We start from the raw sequence: 14,012 nt of genomic DNA on the forward strand, positions 1-14,012 counted from the left end.
AATGAGAAAAGATTGGATTACCCAATGGGAAAATATTGGATTACCCAATGGGAAAAGATTGGATTACCCAATGAGAAAAGATTGGATTACCCAATGAGAAAAGATTGGATTACCCAATGAGAAAAGATTGGATTACCCAATGAGAAAAGATTGGATTACCCCATGAGAAAAGATTGGATTACCCAATGAGAAAAGATTGGATTACCCCATGAGAAAAGATTGGATTACCCAATGAGAAAACATTGGATTACCCAATGAGAAAAGATTGGATTACCCAATGAGAAAAAAGTGGACTGTACAGTTCCATGAAAAAGTATTTGCCACCTTTCTAATTTTCTCAATGTTTATAAATATTTTTTACTGAATGTTATCTGATATAGAGCAGAATTCATGGTTCCTTCTATTAAGGCAAGTCATCCAGGTCCTGAAGCAGCAAAGCATCCTCAAACCATCACACTACCACCACCATGCTTGACCTTTGGTAAAAGGTTCTTACTGTGGAATGCAGTGTTTGGTTTTTGCCAGGCATATTGGGACCCATTACTACACCCTGTTACATCATCCCAGGTAGCTTGCATGGACAGGGTTCTGCTACCACTAGAGAAGCCAGTCTCTTCTCACTTCCAGCTGGCATGGACAGGGTTCTGCCTCCACTAGAGAATCCAGTCTCTTCTCACTCCCAGCTGGCATGGACAGGGTTCTGCCACCACTAGAGAATCCAGTCTCTTCTCACTCCCAGCTGGCATGGACAAGAGTGTGTAAAGCTGTCATCAAGACAAAGCGTGAGCATTTTGAAGATATATAATATAAAATAGATTTTGATTTAACACTGTTTTGGTTACTACATGATGTGTTATTTCATAGTTGTTATGTTCTCATTATTCTACAATGTAGAAAATAGTAAAAAGAAAAAGTGAAAAACAGCGGAATGAGTAGGTGTGTGACTGGTACTGTATGTGATGGTGTGTATAGTGTTGCATTAGAGAGCTCATGAGGGGTGGAGTAAGTGATGCAGAACAGAGTTTCCTAAGTACCACATTCCAGGCCAAGAGTTTACCGTTCTGTATTTGATGGCCCCCTTTCAAGCCGATCACAAGACACATCAACTGCTCCCTTTACGACTCTGAATGGACTGAGGAGGACAAGAGCCAAAGAACTGACTGTCTTTTACGACTCACTTGTTAAGGAAGGGGGTTATTAGAGACTTTTTGGCTGCCAGAGCCAAATGTCTCTTCCCACTCTTTGTAACAAAGACAAAATGGAGCGCAGAAGGACAATTAAACACATTTTCTTGACTGTATTGGAACTGTTGGAAACGTTGATGTAACCTGAATGTACATGGTGATGCTCTTTCTATCTCTTCCCATGTTATTAATTAAAACAGCAATCAGTGTTTTTCTGTAACAAAATGTATGGATCTGGTCATACTATGCATTTCATCCTGGAGACTGTTATTCTAATTCAAAACACCTTTTAACATTATATGAACACTTTTGAGCAAATATCAGGTTTTGTCCCCATATTGGCCTATGTATGTAGCCCCGATGAGGGAGTTGCTTCTTTCAACCACTTTCCCTGTCTACCACTCCGTCATAACGAAAACTCAAATAAACCAGATTCACCTCATGGCATTGAAGTTCCCTTTTGTGTGACGTTGTGTCTATGTAAAACTGGTGACAGTAACTGATGATTATTGTAAGATTGTTACTCTTAATTACATATCATAATAAATACTGTCACTGCATTGTCCACGGATAGCCTAGCCACTGGCAACTCCGGATGGATGACCCACGACTGGTGGACGAGCCTAGAGCTCCACGACTGGTGGACGAGCCTAGAGCTCCACGACTGGTGGACGAGCCTAGAGCTCCACGACCGGTGGACGACCCTAGAGCTCCACGACTGGTGGACGAGCCTAGAGCTCCACGACCGGTGGACGACCCTAGAGCTCCACGACCGGTGGACGAGCCTAGAGCTCCACGACCGGTGGACGAGCCTAGAGCTCCACGACCGGTGGACGAGCCTAGAGCTCCACGACTGGTGGACGACCCACGACCGGTGGTCGAGCCTAGAGCTCCACGACCGGTGGACGAGCCTAGAGCTCCACGACCGGTGGACGACCCTAGCGCTCCACGACTGGTGGACGAGCCGAGAGCTCCACGACCGGTGGACGACCCTAGAGCTCCACGACCGGTGGACGACCCTAGAGCTCCACGACCGGTGGACGACCCTAGAGCTCCACGACCGGTGGACGACCCTAGAGCTCCACGACCGGTGGACGAGCCTAGAGCTCCACGACCGGTGAACGAGCCTAGAGCTCCACGACCGGTGGACGAGCCTAGAGCTCCACGGCCGGTGGACGAGCCTAGAGCTCCACGGCCGGTGTACGAGCCTAGAGCTCCACGGCCGGTGGACGAGCCTAGAGCTCCACGGCCGGTGAACGAGCCTAGAGCTCCACGGCCGGTGGACGAGCCTAGAGCTCCACGGCCGGTGGACGAGCCTAGAGCTCCACGGCCGGTGAACGAGCCTAGAGCTCCACGGCCGGTGGACGAGCCTAGAGCTCCACGGCCGGTGGACGAGCCTAGAGCTCCACGGCCGGTGGACGAGCCTAGAGCTCCACGGCCGGTGGACGAGCCTAGAGCTCCACGACTGGTGGACAAGCCGAGATACAGTTGTTTGATATGTTGCATATCAAACAAGTGTATCAACCCAAATTTCCACCTGTTGGTCTTGTAATAAAACCTTGAAGTGAATCCTTTGTTGCATTGAAGTCCTTAAACGAGCAATTGGATTCTTGAAATCTGAGAGTTCGATGACCATTCAGAATGAGAATATAGTAAATTGACTGTTGATTAAGAATATAACGGTTAAATCTATTTTATTGATTTATTTATCTATTTAAATCAAAAACCTTAATGGTGACATCAGAACAGCGATTACTCACCTTGAACTGGACAAAGAATTTCTCTGAAATGAGTCAGACAAGCTAGATGTACTCCAGACACCCAAACAGGCCCTCCTCCCCGTCTTGGCACTAAGACAATGAGCTGTGTCCCCCCATAAGCAAACAAGAAAACTTCAATGCAGGGAAACTTAAATCCATTCTACCTTATTTCCACCAGCATGTTAAATGTGCAACCAGAGGAAAAAAAAAAACTCTGGACTACCTTTACTCGACACACAGAGACGCGTACAACGCTCTCTCTCGCCCTCCATCTGACCACAATTCTATCCTCCTGATTCCTGCTTTACAAGCAATAATTAAAGCAAGAAGCACCAGTGGTCAGATGAAAGAGATGCTAAGCTACAAGACTGTTTTGCTAAGACTGACTGGAATATGTTCCGGAATTCTTCTGATGGCATTTAGGAATACACCACATCGGTCACTGGCTTCATCAATAAGTGCATCGATGACTTAGTCCCACAGTGACTGTACCTACATAGTCCAACCAGAAGCCATGGATTAAAGGCAACATCCACACTGAGCTAAAGGGTAGAGCTGCCACTTTAAAGTAGGACTCTAACAGGGAAGCTTATAAGAAATGCTGCTATGCCCTCCGATGAACCATCAAACAGGCAAAGCATCAAAACAGGACTAAGATTGAATCATACTACACCGGCTCCGATGCTTGTCGGATATGGCAGGGCTTGCAAACTATTACAGACTACAAAGGGAAGCACAGCCGAGAGCTGCACAGTGACACAAGCCTACCAGACGGGCTAAATAACTTCTATGCTTGCTTTGAGGCTAGTAACACTGCAACATGCATGAGAGCCTCAGCTGTTCCGGACGACTGTGTGATCACGCGCTCCACAGCCGACGTGAGTAAGACCTTTAAACAGGTCAACATTCATAATACCGCAGGGCCAGATGGATTACCAGGACATGTACTCCGAGGGTGCTCTGACCAACTGGCAAGTATCTTCACTGACTTTTTCAACCTCTCCCTGTCTTAGTCTGTAATACCAACATGTTTCAAGCAGACCACCATAGTCCCTGTGCCCAAGAACATTAAGGTAACCTGCCTAAATGACTACCGACCCGTAGCACTCACACCGTAGCCATGAAGTTCTTTGAAAGGCTCTTTGAAAGGCTCACATCAACACCATCATCCCAGACACCCTAGACCCACTCCAATTCGCATACCCCAACATATCCACAGATGATGCAATCTCTATTGCACTCCACACTGCCCTTTTCCACCTGGACAAAAGGAAAACCTATGTTAGAATGCTATTCATTTCAGCTCAGCATTCAACACATAGTGCCCTCAAAGCTCATCACTAAGCTAATGACCCTGGGACTAAACCCCTCCCTCTGCAACTGGATCCTGGACTTCCTGACGGGCCGCCCCCAAGTGGTAAGGGTAACAACACATCTTCCACGCTGATCCTCAACACAGGGGCCCCTCAGGGTTACGTGCTCAGTCCTCTTCTGTACTCCATGTCCACAAACGACTCCAACACCATCATTAAGTTTGCCGATGTCACAAAAGTGGTAGGCCTGATCACCAACAAGGACAAGGCTGCACATAGGGAGGAGGTCAGAGACCTGGCTGTTCGGTGCCAAGACAACAATCCTCAACGTTATCAAGACTAAGGAGAATTGGCTTCTTTTTTTGCAACAAAACATCCTTTACTCATGCTACCCTCATTTATGTCATTTACAAAACAACCTCCAAAACTCTACTCAACAAATTGGATGTAGTCTATCACAGTGCCATCCGTTTTGTCACCAAAGCACCATATACTACCCACCACTACGACCTGTATGCTCTCGATGGCTGGCCCTCGCTTCATATTCGGCACCAAACCGACTGGCTCCAGGTCATCTATAAGTTCTTGCTAGGTAAAGCCCCGCCTTATCTCAGCTCACTGGTCACCATAGCAGCACCCACCCATAGCACACACTCCAGCAGGTAAATTTCACTGATCGTCCCCAAAGCCAACTCCCCCTTTGGCCACCTTTCCTCCCAGTTCTCAGCTGCCAGTGACTGGAAAGGTTGAGAGCTTCAAGTTCCTTGGTTTCCACATCACCAACAAACTAACATTGTCCAAGCACACCAAGACAGTCGTGAAGATGGCATGACAAAACGTATTCCCCCTCAGGAGACCGAAACGATTTGGCATGGGACCTCAGATCCTCAAAAAGTTCTAGACTAGCACCATCGAGAGCATCCTGACTGGTTGCATCACTGCCTGGTATGGCAACAGCGCGGCCGCTGACCGCAAGGCACTACAGAGGGTAGTGCATACTGCCCAGTACATCACTGGGGCTAAGCTGCCTGCCATCCAGGACATCTTCCTCTGACACCAGGCGGTGTCAGAGGAAGGCCCTAAACATTGTCAAAGACTCGAGCCAACCTAGTCATAGACTGTTCTCTCTGCTAAGGCACGGCAAGCGGTACCTGAGCACCAAGTCTAGGTCCAAGAGGCTTCTAAACAGCTTCTTCCCCCAAGCCATAGGACTCCTGAACAGCTAATCAATTGGCTACCCGGACTATTTTTATTGCCACTCCCCCTTCTAAGCTGCTGCTACTCTCTATCTATGCATAGTCACTTTAATAATCTACCTACATGTAATTATGACATCAATCACCTTGACACTGGTGCTCCCGCACATTAACTCTGTACCGGTAACTCCTGTACTCCTCCTCGCTATTGTTATTTACTGCTGCTCTTTAATTAATTGTTGTTCTTATCTCTTACTTTTTTTCTTCTTTTTTTTTCTTAAAACTGCATTGTTAGTTAAGGGCTTGTAAGTAAGCATTTCACTGTAAGGTTGTATTCGGTGCATTTGACAAATATGATTTGATTTGGTCTCAGTACGAGCACCGGTTTATGCTGATGAAAATTATCTTGGTAAATAGTTGTCATGTTGTCTTGTCTCTGTCCTTTCCCTTCACCCTGTCTCCCTCTGCTGGTCGTGTTAGGTTACCTTTTCTCCCCCGCTTTCCCCCAGCTGTCCCTCGTCTCCTCTAACTACCCATTCACCCCGTTCCCCACCTGTTCCCTTTTTTCCCTCTGATTAGGTCCCTATATCTCTCTCTGTTTCTGCTCCTGTCCTTGTCGGATTCTTGTTTGTTTGTGTTTCATGCCTGAGCCAGACTATCGTCATGTTTGCTGTAACCTTGTCCTGTCCTGTCGGAATCTGCCGGTCTATCTGAGCCTACCTATGTTTGGTTATTAAAGAAGCTCTGTTTAAGTTAGTTCGCTTTTGGGTCCTCATTCACTCACCATAACAGAAGAATCCGACCAAGAATGGACCCAGCGACTTCGGATCCTCTCCACTCAGCCGTCGAGATCCAGGGAGCGATGCTAGGCAGACACAAGCAGGAATTGTCTGCTGCTCGACATGCCGTTGAGACCCTGGCCACCCAAGTCTCCAACCTCACAGAACAGGTTCACCATCTCCGCCTCGATCCACCGGCCACTTCCAGGGCTTTCGAATCTCCGGAGCCCAGAATCAATAACCCGCCGTGTTACTCTGGGGAGCCCACTGAATGCCGCTCGTTCCTCACCCAGTGTGATATTGTGTTTTCTCTCCAGCCCAACACTTACTCCAGGAGCACTGCTCGTGTCGCCTACGTCATATCTCTCCTTATTGGACGGGCTCGTGAGTGGGGCACGGCAATCTGGGAGGCAAGGGCTGAGTGTACTAACCAGTATCAAGACTTTAAAGAGGAGATGATACGGGTTTTTGATCGATCTGTTTTTGGGGAGGAGGCTTCCAGGGCCCTGTCTTCCCTATGTCAAGGCAATCGATCCATAACAGACTACTCTATTGAGTTTCGCACTCTTGCTGTCTCCAGTGGCTGGAACGAGCCGGCCTTGCTCGCTCGTCTTCTGGAGGGTTTCCGCGCAGAGGTAAAGGATGAGATTCTCTCCCGGGAGGTTCCTTCCAGCGTGGATTCCTTGATTGAACTCGCTATTCGCATTGAGCGACGGGTTGATCTTCGTCACCGAGCTCGTGGAAAGGAGCTCGCGCTCTCCGTCGCCTCCCTCTCCGCATCACTACCATCTTCCTCTGCCGGCTCGGGTGCTGAGCCCATGCAGCTGGGAGGTATCCGCATCTCGACTGAGGAGAGGGAACGGAGAATCACCAACCGCCTCTGTCTCTATTGCGGTTCCGCTGGTCATTTTGTCACTTCATGTCCAGTAAAAGGCCAGAGCTCGTCAGTAAGCGGAGGGCTACTGGTGAGCGCTACTACTCCTGTCTCTCCTTCAAGATCCTGCACTACCTTGTCGGTCCATCTACGCTGGACCGGTTCGTCAGCTTCCTGCAGTGCCTTAATAGACTCTGGGGCGGAGGGCTGTTTTATGGACGAGACCTGGGCTCGGGAACATGACATTCCTCTCAGACAGTTAAAGGAGCCCACGGCCTTGTTCGCCCTGGATGGTAGTCCTCTCCCCAGGATTCAGCGTGAGACGCTACCTTTAACCCTCACTGTTTCTGGTAATCATAGTGAAACCATTTCTTTTTTAATTTTTCGTTCACCTTTTACACCTGTTGTTTTGGGCCATCCCTGGCTAGTTTGTCATAATCCTTCCATTAATTGGTCTAGTAATTCTATCCTCTCCTGGAACGTCTCTTGTCATGTGAAATGTTTAATGTCTGCTATCCCTCCTGTTTCCTCTGTCTCTTCTTCACAGGAGGAGCCTGGTGATTTGACAGGGGTGCCGGAGGAATATCACGATCTGCGCACGGTGTTCAGTCGGTCCAGGGCCACCTCTCTTCCTCCACACCGGTCGTATGATTGTAGTATTGATCTCCTTCCGGGAACCACCCCCCCCCGGGGTAGACTATACTCTCTGTCGGCTCCCGAACGTAAGGCTCTCGAAGATTATTTGTCTGTAGCTCTTGACGCCGGTACCATAGTCCCCTCCTCCTCTCCCGCCGGAGCGGGTTTTTTTTTTGTCAAGAAGAAGGACGGGTCTCTGCGCCCCTGCATAGATTATCGAGGGCTGAATGACATAACAGTGAAGAATCGTTATCCGCTTCCTCTTATGTCTTCAGCCTTCGAGATCCTGCAGGGAGCCAGGTTTTTCACTAAGTTGGACCTTCGTAACGCTTACCATCTCGTGCGCATCAGGGAGGGGGACGAGTGGAAGACGGCGTTTAACACTCCGTTAGGGCACTTTGAATACCGGGTTCTTCCTTTCGGCCTCGCTAACGCTCCAGCTGTCTTTCAGGCATTAGTCAATGATGTCCTGAGAGACATGCTGAACATCTTTGTTTTCGTTTACCTTGACGATATCCTGATTTTTTCACCGTCACTCCAGATTCATGTTCAGCACGTTCGACGTGTCCTCCAGCGCCTTTTAGAGAATTGTCTTTTTGTGAAGGCTGAGAAGTGCACTTTTCATGCCTCCTCCGTCACATTTCTCGGTTCTGTTATTTCCGCTGAAGGCATTAAGATGGATCCCGCTAAGGTCCAAGCTGTCATTGATTGGCCCGTCCCTAAGTCACGCGTCGAGCTGCAGCGCTTTCTCGGCTTCGCGAACTTCTATCGTCGTTTCATCCGTAATTTCGGTCAGGTGGCAGCTCCTCTCACAGCCCTTACTTCTGTCAAGACGTGCTTTAAGTGGTCCGTTTCCGCCCAGGGAGCTTTTGATCTCCTCAAGAATCGTTTTACATCCGCTCCTATCCTTGTTACACCTGACGTCTCTAGACAGTTCGTTGTCGAGGTTGACGCGTCAGAGGTGGGAGTGGGAGCCATCCTTTCTCAGCGCTCCCTCTCTGACGACAAGGTCCACCCATGCGCGTATTTTTCTCATCGCCTGTCGCCGTCGGAACGTAACTATGATGTGGGTAACCGCGAACTGCTCGCCATCCGGTTAGCCCTAGGCGAATGGCGACAGTGGTTGGAGGGGGCGACCGTTCCTTTTGTCGTTTGGACTGACCATAGGAACCTTGGGTACATCCGTTCTGCCAAACGACTTAATGCGCGTCAGGCGCGTTGGGCGCTGTTTTTCGCTCGTTTCGAGTTCGTGATTTCTTATCGTCCGGGCTCTAAGAACACCAAGCCTGATGCTTTGTCTCGTCTCTTCAGTTCTTCAGTAGCCTCCACTGACCCCGAGGGGATTCTCCCTGAGGGGCGTGTTGTCGGGTTGACTGTCTGGGGAATTGAGAGGCAGGTAAAGCAAGCACTCACTCAAACTCCGTCGCCGCGCGCTTGTCCTAGGAACCTTCTTTTCGTTCCCGTTCCTACTCGTCTGGCCGTTCTTCAGTGGGCTCACTCTGCCAAGTTAGCCGGCCACCCTGGCGTTCGGGGTACGCTTGCTTCCATTCGCCAGCGTTTCTGGTGGCCCACCCGGGAGCATGACACGCGTCGTTTCGTGGCTGCTTGTTCGGTCTGCGCGCAGACTAAGTCCGGTAACTCTCCTCCTGCCGGCCGTCTCAGGCCGCTTCCTATTCCCTCTCGACCGTGGTCTCACATCGCCTTAGATTTTGTCACCGGACTGCCTTCGTCAGCGGGGAAGACTGTTATTCTTACGGTTGTCGATAGGTTCTCTAAGGCGGCTCATTTCATTCCCCTTGCTAAGCTTCCTTCTGCTAAAGAGACGGCACAAATCATCATCGAGAATGTTTTCAGAATTCATGGCCTTCCGTCAGACGTCGTTTCGGACAGAGGTCCGCAATTCACGTCTCAATTTTGGAGGGAGTTTTGCCGTTTGATTGGGGCTTCCGTCAGTCTCTCTTCCGGCTTTCACCCCCAGTCTAACGGTCAAGCAGAACGGGCCAATCAGACTATTGGTCGCATCTTACGCAGTCTTTCTTTTCGCAACCCTGCGTCTTGGTCAGAACAGCTCCCCTGGGCAGAATACGCCCACAACTCGCTTCCTTCGTCTGCGACCGGGCTATCTCCTTTTCAGAGTAGCCTCGGGTACCAGCCTCCGTTGTTCTCATCTCAGTTCGCCGAGTCCAGCGTCCCCTCCGCTCAGGCTTTTGTCCAACGTTGCGAGCGCACCTGGAAGAGGGTCAGGTCTGCACTTTGCCGTTATAGGGCGCAGACTGTGAGAGCTGCTAATAAGCGTAGAACTAAGAGCCCTAGGTATTGTCGCGGTCAGAGAGTTTGGCTCTCCACTCAGAACCTTCCCCTTAAGACGGCTTCTCGCAAGTTGACCCCGCGGTTCATTGGTCCATTCCGTATCTCTCAGGTCATTAATCCTGTCGCAGTGCGACTTCTTCTTCCGCGATATCTTCGTCGCGTCCACCCGGTCTTCCATGTCTCCTGTGTTAAGCCCGTTCTTCGCGCCCCCGCTCGTCTCCCCCCCCCCCCCCCCATCCTTGTCGAGGGCGCACCTATCTACAGGGTCCGTAAGATCTTGGACATGCGTCCTCGGGGCCGTGGTCATCAGTACCTAGTTGACTGGGAGGGGTACGGTCCTGAGGAGAGGAGTTGGGTTCCCTCTCGGGACGTGCTGGACCGTGCGCTGATTGATGATTTCCTCCGTTGCCGCCAGGTTTCCTCCTCGAGTGCGCCAGGAGGCGCTCGGTGAGTGGGGGGGTACTGTCATGTTGTCTTGTCTCTGTCCTTTCCCTTCACCCTGTCTCCCTCTGCTGGTCGTGTTAGGTTACCTTTTCTCCCCCGCTTTCCCCCAGCTGTCCCTTGTCTCCTCTAACTACCCATTCACCCCGTTCCCCACCTGTTCCCTTTTTTCCCTCTGATTAGGTCCCTATATCTCTCTCTGTTTCTGCTCCTGTCCTTGTCGGATTCTTGTTTGTTTGTGTTTCATGCCTGAGCCAGACTATCGTCATGTTTGCTGTAACCTTGTCCTGTCCTGTCGGAATCTGCCGGTCTATCTGAGCCTACCTATGTTTGGTTATTAAAGAAGCTCTGTTTAAGTTAGTTCGCTTTTGGGTCCTCATTCACTCACCATAACAATAGTATGGCCAACAGATTATCATGAGGTATTCTAACTCAAGCAAGCAAAGAACTTGAGATTCCTTAATATTAGAGATGGCGCACCAGCTGTTGTTCAAAAAAGAGACACACCCCTCCTCCCTTTGTCTTTCCCCTGTCTGCCTTCCTGCCTTGACAATGCATAGAAAAAGTACAGTGCCTTGCGAAAGTATTCGGCCCCTTTGAACTTTGCGACCTTTTGCCACATTTCAGGCTTCAAACATGAAGATATAAAACTGTATTTTTTTGTGAAGAATCAACAACAAGTGGGACACAATCATGAAGTGGAACGACATTTATTGGATATTTCAAACTTTTTTAACAAATCAAAAACTGAAAAATTGGGCGTGCAAAATTATTCAGCCCCTTTACTTTCAGTGCAGCAAACTCTCTCCAGAAGTTCAGTGAGGATCTCTGAATGATCCAATGTTGACCTAAATGACTAATGATGATAAATACAATCCACCTGTGTGTAATCAAGTCTCCGTATAAATGCACCTGCACTGTGATAGTCTCAGAGGTCCGTCAAAAGCGCAGAGAGCATCATGAAGAACAAGGAACACACCAGGCAGGTCTGAGATACTGTTGTGAAGAAGTTTAAAGCCGGATTTGGATACAAAAAGATTTCCCAAGCTTTAAACATCCCAAGGAGCACTGTGCAAGCGATAATATTGAAATGGAAGGAGTATCAGACCACTGCAAATCTACCAAGACCTGGCCGTCCCTCTAAACTTTCAGCTCATACAAGGAGAAAACTGATCAGAGATGCAGCCAAGAGGCCCATGATCACTCTGGATGAACTGCAGAGATCTACAGCTGAGGTGGGAGACTCTGTCCATAGGACAACAATCATCAATCAAGTCGTATATTGCACAAATCTGGCCTTTATGGAAGAGTGGCAAGAAGAAAGCCATTTCTTAAAGATATCCATAAAAAGTGTTGTTTAAAGTTTGCCACAAGCCACCTGGGAGACACACCAAACATGTGGAAGAAGGTGCTCTGGTCAGATGAAACCAAAATTGAACTTTTTGGCAACAATGCAAAACGTTATGTTTGGCGTAAAAGCAACATAGCTGAACACACCATCCCCACTGTCAAACATGGTGGTTGCAGCATCATGGTTTGGGCCTGCTTTTCTTCAGCAGGGAAAGGGAAGATGGTTAAAATTGATGGGAAGATGGATGGAGCCAAATACAGGACCATTCTGGAAGAAAACCTGATGGAGTCTGCAAAAGACCTGAGACTGGGACGGAGATTTGTCTTCCAACAAGACAATGATCCAAAACATAAAGCAAAATCTACAATGGAATGGTTCAAAAATAAACATATCCAGGTGTTAGAATGGCCAAGTCAAAGTCCAGACCTGAATCCAATCGAGAATCTGTGGAAAGAACTGAAAACTGCTGTTCACAAATGCTCTCCATCCAACCTCACTGAGCTCGAGCTGTTTTGCAAGGAGGAATGGGAAAAAATGTCAGTCTCTCGATGTGCAAAACTGATAGAGACATACCCCAAGCGACTTACAGCTGTAATCGCAGCAAAAGGTGGCGCTACAAAGTATTAACTTAAGGGGGCTGAATAATTTTGCACGCCCAATTTTTCAGTTTTTGATTTGTTAAAAAAGTTTGAAATATCCAATAAATGTCGTTCCACTTCATGATTGTGTCCCACTTGTTGTTGATTCTTCACAAAAAAATACATTTTTATATCTTTATGTTTGAAGCCTGAAATGTGGCAAAAGGTCGCAAAGTTCAAAGGGGCCGAATACTTTCGCAAGGCACTGTATGTCCACCGAGTGCACAAAACATTAGGAACACCTTCCTAGTATTTAGTTGCACTCCCCTTTTGCCATTAGAACAGCCTCAATTTGTCGGGGGCATGAACTCTACAAGTGGTTGAAAGCATTCCACAGGGATTCTGGCCCATGTTGACTCCAATGCTTCCCACAGTTGTGTCAAGTTCATTAGTAGTGGAATCTTTACTCCGAATAGCTTTTTCCATCTCCCAGATGCTCCATGGGATTGATCTCTGGTGACTGGGCAGGCCACTGCAGTAAGCAGAATTCACGGTCATGTTTGTAGAACCATTCCGAGACAGTCTTAGACTTGTAAACATGAGACATTATGCTGCTGAAAAAAAAATAATTTGCAGATGGATACACTGCTACCATGAAGGGAGGAGCCTGATTGGCTCATGATGTTCAGATATCTTGTGGCATATAAACTTTGCTCCAGTTTTATCAAGAGGCCCAATGTGTGCACTGAAAACACACCCCACACTATCCAGTTTTATCAAGAGGCCCAATGTGTGCACTGAAAACACACCCCACACTATCCAGTTTTATCAAGAGGCCCAATGTGTGCACTGAAAACACACCCCACACTATCCAGTTTTATCAAGAGGCCCAATGTGTGCACTGAAAACACACCCCACACTATCCAGTTTTATAAAGAGCCCCAATGTGTGCACTGAAAACACACCCCACACTATCGCACCACCAACATGCACTGTTGACACACGGTATGATAGATGCATGTACTCATGAGTCTCCATACCCTTGTCCTCCCAACAGCATGAAACAACAGGAACCGGGATTCATCAGAACAGGCAATGCTTTTCCTATTCTCCAGTGTCCAGTGTTTTCGTTCTTTATCCCACTGCAACCGCAGTTTCTTGTTGCTTTCTGCTGAAAGATTTCTGTAAGGTCATCGGCTGCCATACCTACTTAGTGTCACAGTACGATGAGTTGTGCATTCTTTGATGGGTCTTTGGGCTCCAGTGTTGTACTGGACTGTCAGTTGACTAACTACAGCCCGTCTGTTGCTCTGCACAATTAGTGTCAGCCTCCTTTGTCCTCTTTCATCATATCATTGACCCGTTTTCGACCACTGGCCTGCCGTTGGCTGGATGTCCTTTGAGAGGTGGACCATTCTTAATACACACAGAAAACGATTGAAAGTCAAAAACACAGCAGCGTTGCAGTTCTTGGCACATTCAAACTCGTGCGCCTGGCAAATTTCAACATGCCTCGTTCAAAGGCACTTATATATTTTATCTTGCCCATTCACCCTCTGAATGGCACAAGTGCACAATCCAAATTTCAAT

This window comes from Oncorhynchus mykiss, chromosome 5, assembly GCF_057628025.1.
Source record: "Oncorhynchus mykiss isolate SJ-2025 chromosome 5, ASM5762802v1, whole genome shotgun sequence".
NCBI classification, from domain to species: domain Eukaryota; kingdom Metazoa; phylum Chordata; class Actinopteri; order Salmoniformes; family Salmonidae; genus Oncorhynchus; species Oncorhynchus mykiss.